This window comes from Pseudorca crassidens, chromosome 3 (assembly GCF_039906515.1).
Source record: "Pseudorca crassidens isolate mPseCra1 chromosome 3, mPseCra1.hap1, whole genome shotgun sequence".
NCBI lineage: Eukaryota > Metazoa > Chordata > Mammalia > Artiodactyla > Delphinidae > Pseudorca > Pseudorca crassidens.
In genome coordinates this window covers 158,482,616-158,501,893 of record NC_090298.1, presented here as the reverse complement: position 1 = coordinate 158,501,893, position 19,278 = coordinate 158,482,616, and the positions used below count along the sequence as shown (strand labels likewise).

The window sequence follows — 19,278 nt, the reverse complement described above, 5'->3', positions numbered from 1 at the left end:
GGCAACAGATAGACACGAATTAACAAATATAGTAATATACACAGTTATTTCAGGCTTCTATTATTAGCACCACCTCTTGACTCATCGGGAAAACTCCTCCCAAACTATTTTTGTTAATGTGACTATTGCATTTGTTTTGACAGAGTTTTCTATTATCACCACAACTAGCACTTTATTCCCAAGATGCCTCCAGACAGAATTGCTACCCCCACGCCCCCTTCTGCTCTCACCAAGGTGACTGGCCCCAGGTTAGCCAACCTTCAGTGCCTCCACCCATGACAGAGTCCCAGGAAAGCGTGCCACCTCACATTATATTCATGCTAACTAGGCTGGCTAGGCAATGCTCTGGACTCAGAAAGGAGTCCCCCACAGGTCAGGTTGTTTCTGCTCCATCCAGGGAGGGGTCCTTCTTATACCCACAGAATGGTCATAGTACACTAATAATGCTCATTTTCCCATATTTAATGGTAGAACTCTTTGGTTAAGGCTGAGTTCATGACCACAGCATTAGGTTTCTGCTGCATTAATGCTGCGTAATAAGCAACCCCAAAGTCTCAGTAGTTTCCCAAAAAAGCCATTTATTTTTCTTTCAGATCAGCAGAGGCAGCTCTGCTTCAGGCTATGAACTGATTTGGGCTGCTCCACTTGTCTCTCATCCTCTGGACCAATGGCTACCTGGGGCAGGCTCTTCTCAATGTAGGGTGGCAGCTGTGCCGGTAGGGCGAACAGAAACACAAGGGGCCATTTAAGGCCCTGGCTCAGAACTGATATACGGTCGCTTCTGCCACATATGCCTCTGGCCGAAGCCCAAGATCAATGGGGTAGGGAAGTACTCTCCATCCTGGGGAACATTGCCAAGAGCCGGGAGGAGAGGAAGAATTGCAGGCAGATCATTCAATTGACCTCAGCCTTCCTTGCAGCTTGGTGTGTCCTTGCAACTAAGTTTTGGCCAAAGGGATGCGAGGGGAAGCAATGTGTGCAGCCTTGCCCTTGTAAGGATTGGGAATGCCCTGTCTTTCCCCTGCCCATCACCTGGGGGCATGGTGGGACTGCAGCAGTCATCTGGCCCAGAGGCAGATGGTACAGCCAGTCCTACCTCTGGACTGTTACACGTATGGCATTTACACTGCTGGATTTTTGCACCTCTGTAACGGCATCTTAGAACCATAGTTAGCTAGTACACCATTCATTCATTCATTCAACAAGTATTTACTGAGTGTCTTCTCTGTGCCAGGCATTGTGCTAGGCCTTGGAGGAAGTGACAATGAGCAAAAGCAAGACAGAGACTAATGGATGTTGCCTTCCTTAGGACAGAGTAGCCTAGAGAAGGGAACAAATAAACCCCAAATCTCAGTGAGTTAATGTGCTTAAAGGTCTATTTCTTGCTCATGCGAAGTCTAATATGGTGCTGGTGGCCCTCCTACATCTTCTAGTCAACTAATTTTGAAATATAAACTTCCCAGGTTTCAGGAACAGTGGAAGAGAGAGCTGGAAGATTACAGAATTTTTTATGTGCCAAGCCAGGAAGTAGCTTATATCACACCATCCACATTTCCTTGGCCAGAACTCAGTCACGTGATCACCCTTAACTGCAAAGGAAAGTGGGAATAGTAGTCCTCCTACAAAGCCAGGAAGAGGAACTCTGCCACAGATGCATAGTTATAAACGAGGAGAGGACTCTGTTCTGGCCTCAGCCTTTTTAGATTAGCTCACTTACCTCCTGAGTATGTGTGTGGTTGTGCCATCCCCAGAGTAATCCCTGAAATTTGCAGGAAAGCAGTTCAGAGCAGCATACAGCAGTAAGTCAACTTCCTTCACTTCCTCCGATTCTTGTCGGTTGCAGTCTACCACCATTCATTTCTGAGAACACTGTTTTCTTCCCTCCATTTTATAATTCTCTCTCCTCCTCGTATTAGTTGGGCTTCTCCATAGAAACAGAATAAAGAGCATGTGTCTGTCTGTCTATCTGTCTATCTACTTATCGTGTGTGAGAGAGAGAGAGAGGAAGAGGAAGAAGAAGGAGGAGAAGGAGGAGGAGGGAGAGGAGGAGAAGAAGAAGAAGGGGAAGAGGAAGAAGAAGGGGAAGAGGAAGAAGAAGGGGAAGAGGAAGGGGAAGAGGAAGAAGAAGAAAAAGGGAAGAGAGGGAGAAGGAGGAGGAGGAGGAGGGAGGAGGAAGAAAAGGAGAAGAGAGTGATTGATTTTAAGGAAATGGCTCATGCAATTACAGAGGCTGGCAAGTCCAAAACCTGCAGGGTGGGCCAGCAGGCTGGAGAGCTGCAGGAAAGAGTTGATGTTGCAGTTCAAGTCCAAAGGCTCACAGCTGGCACAATTCCTTCTAGTTCAGGGGAGGTCAGTCTTTCTGCACCACACAGGCCTTCAGCTGATTGAACAAGGCCCACCCATAATAAAGTCAATCAGTTTGTAAATCTCATCCAAAAAGACTCTGACAGAAACATCTAAAATAATGTTTAACCAAATATCTAGGCACCATGGCCCAGCCAAGCTGACATATGAAATTAAACATCACATCTTCCAAGGCTAGTTTTTAACACTTTATATTTCTTGTCTAAAGTGGGAGGCAGAGTGATATGGCGGTGGGGGTGGGGGGGGAGTCAAAGGGTGGGTTCAAATCCCAAACCTTACTCATCTGAACTCAAGTTTTCTAATTCGTAAAATGGGGATAAGAATGGTTACCTTGAGTGGATCTGTAAAAATTAAGAGATCATATATGTGAGACACCTAGACTTACGCCTGACAGATGGTGACAATTATTAAGTTTTCAATTTGAAAACAAGGTTCACTGAACACTCTACGTATCAGTATTTTTACTGATGCTTTTTATTTGCAGGTGACTCTCCACCCTTTCTGTTTTCCTTCTGAAACTGAGCAGTGTATCAACAAGAAGAAAATTCCCTGCTACAGTGGATAGTTCTCATGTGGTTTCACCATCTCCTGGCACTTGAGTTGCCAGCAGTCAGCTGTGCCCGGGATGCTTTGCCTTCCTACTTTTCCATGAGCCATCACTGATGACCCATGCAATGGCGCATGTTTGAACAACTTATTTAGGCACTCCAGAGAAAATCCAAGGGGAAAGAGAAGTGAGGAAGAGTGATAGGAATAAAGAAAAGGTGGGAGTTGGCAGGAAACGAGGCAAGGAGAAAAAGGAACAGAAATCATATTTTCTACTAATTTTCTTGGTGGTTCTGTGTCAGTTTATAAATTAGCATCTGACTGATTGGACAAACCAACTTTTCTGATACTCTCAGCCAGCCAGGCTACAGATCTCTCCATTGGGGTGGAACTGAGGAAGCTTTAAAAGTGGGCCAAAGCCACATGGGACATGTGTCATAATAAGCAACATGGTCTTTCATAAGTTGAGTGTTGCTGAAGGTTTGGAGTAAGTAATGTAGAGGGTATCAAACAGTGCTCCTTTTAGACTTGGTTTTCTAGTTAGGCAACTGGCTAAGCCACTTGTACAAAAAGACCCCAAACACATTGGCTTTAACAAGACAGGCCTCCGTTTCTCTTTTAGGTAACGGTACAGAGATGGGCAGGTAGACGGTACAGAGCACTAGCTGAACCGCTCCACGAGGTCACTGGGTACTGAGGCAGGAATGTTGGCATTGCCATCATCGATACACGATCCACCTGTGGATCCAAGATGTCACTCCAGTGCCACTTCAGTTGTCCCCTTTCCCAGCCAGGTGGAAGGGGCAGAAGAAGCAGAGGGCTAGAAAGCTTTTTTTTTTTTAAGGACATTACCTGAAAGTTGTCCTTCAATCCTGCTCACATCCCTTTGTCCAAAAGCTTGAAGGGAAGCTGGGCACATGCCCTGCCAGAAACTGCAGGGAGGGATCTGATTACACCGGGTGCCTCTGAGTAGCTAGGAGTATCTGCCATACCTAACTCTTTGGAGGTTATTCAAATCCTTCATAAGAATCTGACCCAGTGGGCAACACCCCAGTTTTCTATTCTCTACCTGAGAAGCTCCCCTATCACCTATTGGAGGTTTCTATCTAAATTTCTGTCTGAGAAATTAGTTTTTCTGCTTAAAAAGAAGAGAGACGCTCGAATCAGTGAGGTGACTCGGCCCAAAGCACTTGTTACAACTTGGAACTAGGCCTGAAGCCCTGGCCATGGCCATTCTGACTCAGTCAGGGGAATCTGAGGTGAGTGGTGGTGGTGCTGTCCACAGCCAGGCTCCACCTCCTCACATAGGAAGTTCATCTGCTTTCCCACCCTCCCCCCACCCAATCTCCCCCCCACACACACACACTCATACCTAACAGTTCTCAACCTCAGGAGAAAATAAGAATACCAAGACTGAAAAATTCCATTTTGCTTCAAGGGCAGTTACTGGGTTTCCTCATGAAATGTCTTCACGATGGATGCGGTACATCTTCACTCTCCCCCAGTAATTACCACCAAAGTCCCCTTTCACCCAGTGTCCTCAGAGGTACTAGGTGAGGTGGGATGGGAGGGGGGGCTAGTTATCCCCATATTTGGCTCTTCTTCTGACGTGAGAATGGTATTTGTCAGGGGTCACGGCTGCCCCCACCCCATTTCCAGGACTCCCCTCAAGGCAAATGCTGATATCCCCTTGAGCCAAGTGTGCCTGTCACATCCTGCTCCTCCAGGAAGGTCCTGCTGACTGGAATGCAGGCTGGATCTGGGGTAGCCTCCTTGGCCCACAGGAAGGAAGGCTGAGTAACAAGATAATGGGAGCCTGAGTCCCTGAAGATTGCAGAGCCACCATAGCAGCCCTGAGCTGCTGTTTCAGACCTTCATCTTGTCTAAACTACCTTCATTTAAGATCTCACTTAAAGCATCCGTCACCATTCTAATTGGTGGTGATGGGGGAGGTGGGTGAAATACCACTTTCCAGCTGTCAGAGAAAAAGCTAGATACTAATCAAAGCAGTAAGAACAGATTTTATTCGATAACTATGGCAATAGGGAAGAGGGTCCAGTGTAAACTAAACGCTACTTCAATTTGTGTAAAACTGGACATTTTAAAGAGAGAATGAGGGAGGAGGGAGGAGGAAATGAGGAAGGGTGGGAGCAGAGTCAGGGAAATGGAAACAAACAAAAAGCGTGATTAAGCCATTGGGATTTGCTAACTGACGTTTATGGAAGCTAGGCTCCTATCCTCCTACAGAGACTGGGAGACAGGGACCCTATCTTCAAGTGTTGGCTGGAACAAACAGAACATTCTTTTGTTTTCCCAGGCAGGAACTTCAGGGGTGCTGGAGTAGTCATCCTCAGGGACATGGCCTCGAGCTGTTAAAAGCTATGCTAGTGGGCTTCCCTGGTGGCGCAGTGGTTGAGAGTCCGCCTACCGATGCAGGGGACGCGGGTTCGTGCCCCGGTCCGGGAAGATCCCACGTGCCGCGGAGCGGCTGGGTCCGTGAGCCATGGCCGCTGAGCCTGCGCCTCCGGAGCCAGTGCTCCGCAACGGAAGAGGCCACAACAGTGAGAGGCCCGCGTACCGCAAAAAAAAAAAAAAAAAAAAAAAAACTATGCTAGTGTTTGTCTGTCTCTAAATGAAGGATATGGGTGGAGTCGTTATGTGCCAAGAGCTCCTTCTGCAGTGCTCGCAGTCCACCTCACTCCCAGATCTGGGATCTTTGTGGGGCGGCCCCAGGACAGCTTGGCGCTTAGGACCTCAGGAGAGTGAATCAGATCCAGGGCTTCCTGGCTAGCAGCCCCGCACATGCAGGCCCTCTCCTCTGCAGGAGGCAGGGCAGCCAGGGGAAAAATCATTGGGAAACAAGCTATCCTTCTTCTTGGTTTCTCTCATGGTTTGATAAGCTAGAATGGGCCTTTAGTCAAAATCTGAGTCCCCTGCTTCCTAGGGCTGTGGAGCAGGGAGCAGGGCGGTCTGGATTGCATTTCTGGAGGCTCCGAAAATGCAGCGGCAGGGATTGGGGTCTGAGCTATGACTTCAGGAGCGCCCCCCCAGACCCCCCATGCCTCATCTTGCTCCCTAACGACTCCTCTCCTTACCCCACCACCAACTCCTAGCCCCCACCCCCTACCCCGTCCCCAGAGTATTCCCTTTCTCTCTTTCACACCCGTTCTTGACCCCAATTACCATGTGTGCTTGCTGGTGCCTTCCAAAGTCAGTCTTTCTCCAGCTGTGCGTCCATCTACCTGTAAATTTCTCCCTCCTCCTTTGCTTGGCTAACACCTACTCAACCTAGCCATCAGCCCTCAGCTGTCAGCTTGAACACTGCCTCTTCATTTTGTCTTTCCCTGAGCCTCCAAACCAGGTCAGTCTCCACTCCCTCCTACCTCTGGATTTCTATCATTTCTACCACCATTGCTTACATGTCTCCCTGTCATTGTCATGACCATCTAATGGTTTTACATACTGGAATGAAGCAGCATAAGGGTAGCAACCCTCTGACTCTTGCCTCATCCCTAGCACCAAGGAGGGGCTCAGGAAATTTCAGTTAGATAAGCAGATGTGGAAACCTGATTGAATGGTGGAAAAGAGGTGTAGAGCGGGAGAAAAGTGAGGCCCCAGCTGTCATCCACTCTTCCCTGAAGTCTGACAGTGCAAGGAAGCACATGAAAAGAGAAGTATGTCAGGGTACAACAGAGTAAAGGAAGGCTGACTTAACACTGGGGTCAAAGCCAGCATGTTTGAAAGTGGAAGCGAGGGAGCCAGTGGAGAGGAGAAAGTTGAGAAGGTGGGGAGGGGAGTAGAGTTGAAGGAAGGGGACCTCGTTTGGAAAAGGCAACAATAAAGAGAGTAAAGTATGCTCAAAGAGATAAAAAAAAAAAAAAGCAGGTATCGCTTATCTTAGTAGTGTACCTGCCCTGTACCTGTTGCACAATAAATGTTTGAAGGGGAGAGGTGAAAAATTGTGGTTGCCTATTTCAGATGACCTCAGTCTTCTTAGGGAAATAGGAGGTTAGGTCTTATGAAAAATGGGCATTGAGAATCAAGAAATATTCTCTGGTGGTGGGATGAACTGGGAGATTGGGATTGACATATATACACTAATATGTATAATATAGATAACTAATAAGAACCAGCTGTATAAAAAATAATAAAATAAAATTCAAAAAATAAATAAATATGCTCATTTGTTAGTGTATTAGTTAGGACTAAGTTCTATAACAAGTAGACTCAAAATACAATGGCTCTACAGTGTAGTCTCTATGCTATAGAAATTTAATTCTTGTACCCTTAGCAGTCCAGGATGGGTATCCAGGTCAGTGGGTAGTTCCCCTCTTGTTGATCATGTAGGCACACAGGCTCCATCATCCTCTAAGGTCTAGAGAAAATGGGAACATGCAGAGCATGCAAAGGAGGTTCTCATGGACCTGGCATGGAAGGAACACACATTTCTATTCACATTCCTTTGGAGGGATCTGAGTCATGTGTCCTCAACCAACTATAAAAAGGGCTGGAAGATGTTAGTCTAGCTGTGTGCCCACAGGAGAGAACAGAGTTTGGATACACAGCTAGTGGTTTTCACCACTGTGGCAGGCAGAAAAATGGACCCCAAAGATGTCCACATCCTAATGCCTAGAACCTGTGAATATGTTACCTTACATGGCAAAGGGGCTTTGCAGATGTTTAGGACCTTGATGTGAGGTAGTTATTCTGCATTATCCCCCTGGGTCCAGTGTAATCACAAGGGTCCTTATAAGTGAAAGAGGGAGGCAGGAGAGTTAGTCAGTATCAGAGGGATGCAGCATGAGAAAGACTTGTCTGGGCATTGTTTGCTTTGAAGATGGAAACGGGCCATGAGCTAAGGAACTCAGGCAGCCTGGAGAAGCTAAAAATGACAAGGAATGGATTCTCCTCTAAAGCCTCCAAAAAGAATACAACTCCTGCTGATACCTTGATTTTAGCACAATTTCAGATTTAAGACCCATTTCAGATTTCTGATTTCCAGAACTCTAAGATAATACATTTATATTGTTTTAAGCCATCAAATTTTTGAGATTTGTTACAGCAGCAAGTGGAAACTAATACAACCAAGTTTGGTAATTCCTTTTTTAAAGAAGTACCTATTAATGGTATGAAGCATTATTTTAAATTTTAAGAAGACGAGACCATGTGTTGACTTTCCACCTTATGCACAAGCCTATTGACTGCCTCATGAACTCGTGGGAACCAGTCAGGGCTGGAGGATTTTAATGTGGGGAGGTTCTAGAACAGCAGTTCCCAAAATGTGGTCCCCAGACCAACAGAATCTGCCTCTCCTAAGAACTTATAGAAACGCAAATTCTCAGCCAACCCAGACCTACTGAATCAGAAACTCTGGGGCCCAGCAGTCTGTGTTTAACAAGTCCTCCATGTGATTCTGACACTTGCTCAAGTTTGAGAATAGGACTAAGGCTCTATTCTAGATGGAAAGAAACTAAAAAGAAGCAAAAATGAATTAGCAGTGCACAATTCTAAACTGGGTCTTTTTATTCCAAAGGACATTATTGGAACAATTAAAGAAATCTGGATGGAGTCAGAGCATTCATAATAATGAATCCATGTTAATTTCCTGATTTTGATGGTTGTGTGGTGGTGATGTAGGAGGTCCTTTCTTGTAGGAAATATACACTAAAAGTATTCAGATGTAATGAGCTGCCTTGTTAGGAACTTAATTCTCAAATGATTCAGGGAAAAAAACAGTTTTAAACTATCATTTCCATTTTTCTTTGAGACTATTTCAAGATTTTGTTTTAATTTTGAAAAAAAAAAAAACCCAGCAAGATACCATTTGTCAAATATCAGCTTGGCAAAGGTGAAAAACGTGTGTAACACCTAGTGTTGGTGAAGGTATGGGAAACAAAGTTTCACACACCATGGTTGGAATTATAAGTTGTTGCAATATTTTTGGAAGGCAATTTTACAATATCTATCAAAAGTTTTAAAGCAAATTCTTCTTAGCAATTCTGCTGAGGGTAAGGAAATATATTTTATTGCAGTACTGTTTATACTAGAAAAAAACTGGAAATAACTGAAGTGTTTATCATTAGGTGACTGGTTAAATAAATTATGGTATAAAATATGCAGTGAGTTACTTGGCTTTAGATCACAACTTCTAAAGGTCTTGAACCAAGTTCTCTCTTGCTAGAAGATTTTAAAAGTCTAAGGAAAGGCTGTGAAAGAATTCTGTAGAAAGTTATAAGTTGCAGCGTTGAGAGCTTGGCATATAGCAGTGTGACAGTCAGGTTCCAACCAGGAACATATAAACCACTCTAAGTATTTGGATGGAGGGAATCTAATGCAAGGGATTGGTGACATACTCAGGGATCAGAGAAGGCTGATACAGAGACAGCTTTTAAAATAACAATGCTTAAGGAAATAAAAGACAAATTTGAGAATTTGGCAAATTACAAGAAAGGAGGCAGATGGAAAGTCCATAACTGAAAAGTATAGTGTATATATATATATATATATATATATATATATTTTTTTTTTTTTTTTTTTTTTTTTTTTGCGGTACGCGGGCCTCTCACTGTTGTGGCCTCTCCCGTTGCGGAGCACAGGCTCCGGAAGCGCAGGCTCAGTGGCCATGGCTCACGGGCCCAGCTGCTCCGCGGCATGTGGGATCTTCCCGGACGGGGGCACGAACCCGTGTCCCCTGCATCGGCAGGCGGACTCTCAACCACTGCGCCACCAGGGAAGCCCTATAGTATATATTTAATAGCAGATTACACAGTGAACTGGAAGATAAGTTATATCCAGAATGAAGCCTGGGTAGGGATTGAGGGGACAAAGGGATGGAAATGAGAGATTAAGAGGCATAAGAGATACAGTGAGAAGGTCTAACATACCTTTATTTGGAGTCCCAGAAGGAAAGAGAAAGATAATGGTATAGAACTAATATTCAAGCACACAATGGCTGAAAATTTACCAAAACTGAAGAAAGATACATATCTACAAATTTAATAGCCCTAAGAATCCCAAGCAGGATTACTTACTAAAAAGGTAATCCATACCTAAACATATCATAGTAAAACTGGAATAAACTAAAGACAGAGAAAAAATCTTAAAGAAGCCATTAACAAAAGAACATATTAAACAGGCAGATGAACAGCTGACTGCTCACCAGCTAGAGAAGAAGTCAGAAATTGGTGGCTTGATGCCTCCAATGTGACAAAAGAATGTGATGTTCAACCTAGAATTCTATTCCCAGAAAAAATATCTGTTAAGATCGAAGGTGGGGGACTTCCCTGGTGGTCCAGTGGTTAAGAATCCGCCTTCCAATGCAGGGAACGTGGGTTTGACCCCTGGTTGGGGAACTAAGATCCCACATGATGCAGGGCAACTAAGACTGCACGCCACAGCTGCTGAGCTCGCATGCTCTGAAGCCCCTGTGCCACAACTAGAGAGAAGCCCGTGCACCACAACGAAAGATCCTTCATGCCGCAACTAAGACCCAACACAGCCAAATTAATTAAGTAATAAAAAAATAAAATAAATGGCATTATTCAATTCCAAAAAAGAACAAAAGTGGAATAAACTGTTTTTAGGCAAACAAAAGTGGGAAGGTTCTACCTCTAACAGGACAGAATGTTCTAAAGAAAGTTTTTCAGACACAAGGAAAATGACCGCACAAGGAAGGTTAGGGAGGGAGAGAAGAATGAAGAGCAATGGAAAGTAATTGTAACAGTAAATATATGGATAAATCTAAATAAATATTTGGTGTAGAAAATAATAATAATGTATTTTAATACATAGCTATACATTTATACATACATAATTAAAATTCACAAAAACAATAGCATATAAGATGAGATAAATAGTTAAAGTATTCTAAGATCCTTGCATTGTCTAGGATGAAGATAAAAGTATCAATTATCGGGCTTCCCTGGTGGCGCAGTGGTTGAGAGTCCACCTGCCGATGCAGGGGACGCGGGTTTGTGCCCCGGTCCGGGAAGATCCCACATGCCGCGGAGCGGCTGGGTCCGTGAGCCATAGCCGCTGAGCCTGCGCGTCCGGAGCCTGTGCTCCGCAACGGGAGAGGCCACAACAGTGAGAGGCCCGCGTACCGCAAAAAAAAAAAAAAAAAAAGTATCAATTATCACTAGGCTTTGATAAGTCAAGAATGGATCTTTTAATTCCTTGCCCATTAAAAGAATGGAAAAACTGTACAACTTCCAAATCAACAGAGGGAAAAATAGAATAATAGAAGAATTGTGATAGAATTCTAATAGAATAATTCTAATCCAACCTGAAAGCAAGAAAAGAGATAACAGGACTTAAGATTATGTGGGATAAATAAAATCAGTGAATAAGATTGAAACCAAAACATAACAGAACTTGTATATTAAAGACCTAATGCTTGTCTTAAAAAAAGTTATCAAACTTAAAACAACAACAACTATATGCTATTTCCAAGAGGCATATTTAAAATAAGGACACAGAAAGGTTGACAGTGAAAGGATGGAAAGAGCTATGCCAGGTAACAATAATCAAAAAGAAGCTGATGTTATTAATACCAGAAAAAAAAATAGCCTAAATAAGCCAAAGGCATTACTACAGATAGAGTTTTACTTCTTAAAGTTTCAATACACCAGGAAGATATAACAAGTCTGTATTTTCATGCACCTAATAACATGACTTCAAATATATAAAGCAAAATTCACAGAACTATAAATAGAAACGGATAACTCAACAATTATCTCATTAATCAATAGAACAAGCAGATAAAAATTCATAAGGAGCAGAGAAGATTTGAACAATACATTACAAAATTGATCTAATGTCTTTATCTAGGTGACTGCACCCAGCATTTGCAGAACACATGTTCTTTTCCAGTGCCTGTGGAACCTTCACTAAGGTCAAATACACACTGGGCCATAAACAAATCTCAACAAACTTCAATGGATAGCAATCATACAGAGTATGATTTCTGACCACAATGTTATAACAAAAAATATAACTAAGAAGTCCCTATATGTTTAGAAATTAAAAATATACTTCTAAATAACCTATGGGATCTGTTGTAATTATCTGTGTTTTCTGTTCTTTCTTATCACACCAGAGGTCTACCAATTTGAATTCTCTTTTTAAAGTACCAACCTTGACTTTTGATCCTCTCTGTTGTGTTGCTTTCTGTTTCATTGATTTTTGCTCTCATCTTCGTTATTACCTTCCTTTAACTTTAAAACAATGGGATAGATCATTAGTTAACTTGACAATAATGTTCGTATGAAGTTTTACAAAAATACAAAGTGCTTTTTCATTAATCCTCAAAGCAACATTGTGAGTTAGGTCTTTTCCCTCATTTTACAGATGGGGAAATTATAGACATAATTATTGCATTCACTGAAATACTGTCCCTAAGGTTTGCATCCAAGACCAGAGGAACTTCTGCCTGTCCCAGGGCCTCCTTTTATTCTCTGAGAACTTAAGGAACACTTACCCCATGGTTAAGATGGTGGAAGCTTGGCTCTCAACAACCCTTACTTCAGTAATCACCAGCACATCTATTGCCAAGAAAACATAGTGGTGGGGAGGAGGTGGGGAGCAAAATGTGTACAACACGAGTGGGCAGGCTGCCTAGCCAGCAAGGAAAGTGTGAAGCTGCCCTTGACCCACCCATACTCTTGATCACTGGACTAGAGCTGGAGGCTCCTCCTGTTGACCCCTTTTCCAGAATCAAAAAGACAAAGCATGTTTGCTTAGAAACAGTGAATTGCTTGCTTAGAAGCAAGATACCACTGAGTAAACTTATCCAAGAAAAATTTTTGTCTCAAATATTGTGTAGGGTGGTCCTTGGAGGATTTTCTTGGCTTGAGGAAGGGCCTACATTCCATTGCCTGAGTGTCCAAATGTTCGAGTCCTTGGACAGGGGTCACCACACTGCCAGACTTACTTCCCACACCCTTCTACAAATGCTTCTCAGTCCAGGCACAGTTCTAAGGGCTCTAATAACACTAACTTCTCCAACCTTCATTACAACCTCTGAGGTTGTTATTATTATCCCAACAAGAGGTAGATGAGGACACACAAGCAAAAAATAGAAGGTTTAGTTACTTGTCTAAAGTCATCAGGGAATAAGTGAGAGTCCTTATTTGAACCGAGGCTTCATGGCGGAGAGACTGTGCTCTTGGCTACTACACTATGTCACCTCTCTACATGGGATTCACACAAACTCCTTCCTGAGCATAACTGATACTATTCATAGCCTGAGAAGATCTGCCAGGTCTAAATGGGAACACTCAATGGAAAGAAGAATCGAGTTAAGTATTCTGACTTCCTTCTGCATGTCTCCAGCCAAGGCCCTCAGCTGAGGCTGGGGAAGAGGCATGGAGAGACCTCCCAGGGAATTCCGTGGGAAACCTTAAGTTCCTGATGCAGACTTCACGTCCCCACTGTCTGTCCTCAGCTAACTGATCCTCAGGTGATCATTTCTCAGTTTTGAATCTCATGAGGGAAAAGTTCCTTGCATTGCATGACTGGTATTCAGTACCATTTCACGCTTAGTGTCTCTGTACATAAACCAAGATGAAATTATTTTTCAGGCTTTCACTTTCCGACAAATTTGCTAGAAATAGAGAGCACACTCCTATGGAAGCCTTTTCTAAACTCACTGTTTATTATGGTTTTCCCTTCCTGTTTTATTGCTCCTCCCTCCGCGTGCCCCTCCTGTGAATTCCATATGAACTGAACTAATTTCAGAGTCTTTCCCATACTCCCCACATCCATAAGCCATGAGACCTTTAGTAAGTTTTGGTTAAGTTTTTCTCCTCCCTAGGAATTTCCTCAGTTCACATAAAATTTCTAATTTATTGGCAAAAAATTGTGACATAATATCTTACTGTTTTAATGTCTGTAGCATTTGTAACATAAAACTTTAGAAATTCGCTGAGACTTCAACTAAAAGGGAATTTATTCAAACTGTTGCAACAGGGAGTTTGAAAGGGAACGTCTCATCAAACTTGAGGAATGAAAGCAGTTTTATAGGGGAAAGAAACAAAAGCAGCACTGAACAGTGCGATTTTGGTGGGTTTTGGTCAGGTTGGTATCGCAATCTTACAGAAATTAGTTTTTCTTCCTGATTTGGCACATTGGGCCTGTTACATCCTGTTCTCGGAATTGTTGACTCAGGAATTTAGGAGTGAGCTATTCTCTCAGAATAGCAGAGAGCAAGGAGGTCAGTGTATGTTCAGAGAAGAAAAATTTACAGTTCTCTGCATTCCCCTTTTTATTCCTGACTTCGGTTATTCATGCTTTCTCTTTTTTTCTTGATCAGTCTCACCAGATTTGAAACAGACGTTTAGCTCTGTTCTCTATATTTTTCTATTTTGTTTTTTTCTGCTCTTTATTACTTCCTTATTTTAACTTTCGTTAGGATTTATTTTGATTGTTCTACTTTTTGAGATGTTGCTTTGGTGATTACCAGGTTTTCTGAAATATCTTTCTAGGCTGTAAATTTCTCTCTAAGCACTGCCTAAGCAATATCCCTCTGGTTTTGATATGTAGTATTTTCATTGTCATTCAGTTGAAAATACTTTCTTCTTTGAACCATGATTTTAAAGTGTATTTGTAAATTTCTTAATAGACATGTTCTAGGTACTTTTTATTATTACTTTCTAATTTAATTTCAATTATTTAAATTTTGTTGAGATTTACTTTATGGTCCAGCATATACGTCATCCCCACCCCCCCAACTTTATTGTAATATAATTGACACACGCCATTGTGTAGATCAATTTTTGAAAATGTTTCATGTGTTCTTGAGAGAAAATATGCATCCTTGATACACTGGTGCATTGTTCCATGCATATGCGTTAGAATGCTTGTTAATCTTATTGTTTAAATCTGTGTCTTTACCAATTTTTAGTCTGCTTGTCCTATTAACTAAAGAGAGGTGAAAAAAAATCTCTCATCATGAGTGTAGATTTTATATTTCTCCTTTGAGTTCTGCATATTTATTAGGTAGATACTAACTTATAACTGTTCTATCTTCCCAGTGTTTTTTCTTCCCTGAAACTTTTGTCTTAATGTAAACCTCCCTTTATCTCTGGAATGGTTTGTGCCTTGAAGTCCCTGTTCCATCTAATATTAGTAAAGCTACACCAGTTTTCTACTGGCTTCATATAACTTCTTTCCATTCTTTTACTTTCAGACTTTGTGTCCTTATATTTGAGTCTTTTGTAAGCAGCAACATAGTGGGGTTTTGTACTTTCGCCCTATGTGCTACGGTCTATATGTTTGTGTTTCCCCAAAATTCACAGGTTGGAATCCTAATACACAGTGTAATGGTGTTAGGAGGTGGGGGCCTTTGGGGGGTGATTAGGTCATCAGGGTGGGGCCCTCATGAATGGGACTAGTGTTCTTATAAAAGAGACCCCACATGACTCCCCAGCCCCTTCTGCCATGTGAGGATGCAACAAGAAGTCTGCAACCCTGAAGAAAGCCTTCACCCAACAATGCTGATCTCTAATCACTCTGGACTTCCAGCCTCCTAAACTTGAGAATTAACATTTTTGTGGTTTAAAAGCCACGCAGTCTGTGGTACTTTGTTATAGCAGCCCGAAGAGACACTGTCTGACAATCTTTGTCATTTAGTGAAATTAAATTAAATATTGGTATTTTTGGGGAAGATTTACCATCTTTTTTTGGTCTCACACCCTTTTTTTTTTTTTAACATCTTTATTGGAGTATAATTGCTTTACAATGGTGTGTTACTTTCTGCTTTATAACAAAGTGAACCAGTTATACATATACATATGTTCCCATATCTCTTCCCTCTTGTGTCTCCCTCCCTCCCACCCTCCCTATCCCACCCCTCTAGGTGGTCACAAACCACCGAGCTGATCTCCCCGTGCTATGCGGCTGCTTCCCACTAGCTATTTTACGTTTGGTAGTGTATATATGTCCATGCCACTCTCTCACTTTGTCACAGCTTACCCTTCCCCCTCCCCATATCCTCAAGTCCATTCTCCAGTAGGTCCGTGTCTTTATTTCCGTCTTACCCCTAGGTTCTTCATGACTTTTTTTTTTTCTTAGATTCCATATATATGTGTGAGCATAGGGTATTTGTCTTACTCTTTCTGACTTACTTCACTCTGTATGACAGACTCTAGGTCCATCCACCTCACTACAAATATCTCAATTTCGTTTCATCTTATGGCTGAGTAATATTCCATTGTATATATGTGCCACATCTTCTTTATCCATTCGTCTGTCGATGGACACTTAGATTGCTTCCATGTCCTGGCTATTGTAAAGAGAGCTGCAATGAACATTTTGGTACATGACTCTTTGAATTATGGTTTTCTCAGGGTATATGCCCAGTAGTGTCACCCCTCTTTTTAAATTTACCTTTTTGCTTAAAATTTTCTACTAGTATTGAAATTATATGTTGTATTTTTATGATTCCTCTAGATTTTACAATATTCACAAGAGTAACCAAAACCTTCACCCTAATACCTCAATCCTTTTTACTCTCTCTTATTTATCAGTCTTGTCTGGTATTTTAAGCCTATCTTAACAACTCTGCGTTTTTATTGTTTGGTATAAAATGTTATTACATTTGCTCACCTATTTTGTTCTTTCTTTTCGCATCTCAAAACCCCACCTGGGATCACTTTCCTTCTATATTAAAGTGCATTCTTTAAAATTTCCTTTAGTGAGGGTCAGCAGGGAATGAATGGAACAAATTGTCTTAAAATGTGCTTATTTTGTCCTCATTCCTAACAGATATCTTCACCAGGTATAAAATTCTAGGTTGACAGTTATTTTCTACCTTTATACTGACATTTTCATTCCACTCATTTGGCTTCCATTGTTGCTGTTGAGAAGTCTGTTCCTTTGAAGGTAATTTTTAAATCTTCGGCTGTTAATTTTTTTCTTTGATTTCCTGCAGTTGCACTATGATGCACATAGATATGACTTTGTAAATTTATCCTAATTTGTATTCTTTGAGCTTTTAAATCTATAGACCTGTTATTTTTCATCAGTTCTGGAATATTCTCAGCCCAATTACCTTTGTCCCTTTTCTTCTGTCTTTGCCTTCTAAGACTGTGGTTAAATATATGTTAAAACTTCCTAGTGAGACCATTCCATCTTTCTGAGTTTTCCCATATTTCTCCATCTCCATGCTGCATTCTGGATAACTACTTCAAACCTATCTTTCAGCTCACCAATTCTCATTCCTCCTGTTTCACAATCTGTTGCCAAATACATCTTTAAATATTTTAAGCGGTCGTTTTCACAAACGCACCCAATAATTCTAATGTGACGTCTATGTGGGTCTGTTTTTCTGCTGGTTTCCAGCCGTGCTGCCTTTTTTCCTTATATGCCTGATTATCTTTGACTGCTTGCTGACTATTTCCCCTGAAAAATCGTTACCTGAGGTCTAAATTGAAGGAGTCCTCTTCTGAGGAACTTTTATTTGCTTCTGCCAGGGCTCAAGTTGTGTTTACCTGGGTTGTAAGGGCTGGTCAGGGACCACAAATTGTCAGGATGTTCTCTTTTCTCTTTTTCTTCAATCCTATTGCTATGCTCGGTAACGAGGTCAGTCTCTAAAGTACCCTGGGGGTGGGGAGGGGGATGGGTCTAGATTTGGGTTTTTTGTCCTGACGGTGTAGTACTCTGGGAACCCAGTTTAACTTCAGAAGAGTCACCTATAAGATTCATCACCTTGGGTGAACCTGGCCCTATCATCCTCTCTCTCTTACTCTCTGTGGCTGGTGAAGTGGTGCCTAACTCTGCATCATCAGCAAAGTCTGCGGTCTAAGCTGCTTTGGTGTTCACCTCTGATGACGAGATCCCACCTTAAAACAGCCCTACCTGTTTTAACTGCAGTCTTTTCAGCCTCCATGCTCTTTTAAGGGGAAGGGAGGGCACACCACCTGCATTTTAAAAAACAGGTGGGAAACTGATCCAAAGAACCTAGACTACCTTCACCAGAAACAAAGTACTGTCTCACCTTTTCAACATCATTTTTTCTTTTCTAGACTTTGAGATTTTCCAGTCAAGATTTTTAGATTTATATGCTTTATTTCTATCCTTCTAGTCCTTGCCCATGACATTTTACCATATTTAACTCAATAAAATCTAGAGTTAAACAGCATCTTCACCCTCCTCCTAAATAATACAAGCACTTTAGCCTGCTTTCACACAGATGTCCCAGCTTCCAATTTACCTACTATTGTCCAATATTCCAATTCTATTTATCTTTTAGCCTTGAGAATTAGACATGGCATTTTAAAAAACACAGTGTTTCAATTTACCTACACCTTGGCAATTTTATTTTTCTTGCATGTCAGACATCCTCTGGGAGGTGGTGGTGGCTGGTGGTCCCTAAACCAGCTCAAGTCCTGAGGTGGCCTTGAACAGATGCAGCTGCACCAGCTCACTGGATCTGTTCTTCACAGTCTGCCTGGAGTGGCTGGAGACCTGAAGACCCCTCCTCATCTGGGATCAGTCCAAGAAGCACATATCTGGCCCTAGGTAGACTGTGGGCCCATTTTCCATGTGTCCAAGTCAATGGAGGCTGTAGTAGGAACATGAGCACGAGGTGGTGCTCAGTGGGCTGGGGTGCTCAGAATCCCCATTCCTGTGGTAGCTGTCTTCTCCCTTGTTATTTAACCTGTGTCTCTTTCAAAAGTAGGTGACACATTAGGTCCAGGTGGAGCTCATGTAGATGTGTGTGTGTGAGGGGATTGGGGACTTCAAGCCACAGGCACACCAACAGCCCTGGCCACATGGAAACCTTAAGTAACCTGATCATCTAAAACAGTTAGAGCTGGCCCTATATTCAGCCAATGAAAAGATTGGTCGATGCTCAGTGACCACTGGAAATCAATACTCCATGGCCTCTTTCCTTTCTGCCCACTGTACACCAGAACTACCAGGGACTGGCTACTCTGGACAATGCATGAGCATTTCCAACGCTCCCTTTGATCAGGCCATCCTATTTTTCCCATTCTTCTCTTAAAAGGACCCAACTCAACATCCTGCTCAGATGTCATCGGTGCCTCCCTTCCCAGTAGGTGGAAGTCACTTTCCTTGGAAAGCCCACAGTTTAGTTCAGCATCCATTAGGGTGGCTTTGCTGTGGGTCTCTCTCCTCTATCTACTCCTGCTTCCTAGTACCTAGGACAATGGATGTGCCTAGCAGATCCTCAACAATATTTGCTGAATACACTAATCCATGTCTGTGGATAGGGTCAGGTTTGCCAGTGCTGCATGTAGAGAAGGACAAAGAGCAAGTGTGGTCATGACATTTCAAAGTGGAATTGAGTGGCAGAAATGCTCTTTCCCTCTCCCTTTTCTACAACTATCCCTCCCCCACCTCCAC

At 42.4% G+C, this 19,278-nt stretch overlaps 1 protein-coding gene across 4 annotated transcripts in view; it reads right to left on the bottom strand.

The window, feature by feature from the left end:
• Nucleotides 1-19,278, bottom strand: part of MGAT1 (alpha-1,3-mannosyl-glycoprotein 2-beta-N-acetylglucosaminyltransferase) — a 75,608-nt gene that overhangs the window by 41,604 nt on the left and 14,726 nt on the right. For 2 of the 4 annotated variants that reach the window (XM_067733005.1, XM_067733011.1), the window contains exon 2: nucleotides 12,046-12,125. The exons of the other annotated variants lie outside the window; for them this stretch is intronic. The gene's annotated coding sequence lies outside the window, so the exon portion shown is untranslated. The remainder of the gene's footprint in view (nucleotides 1-12,045; nucleotides 12,126-19,278) is intronic. 4 annotated transcript variants of the gene reach the window in all.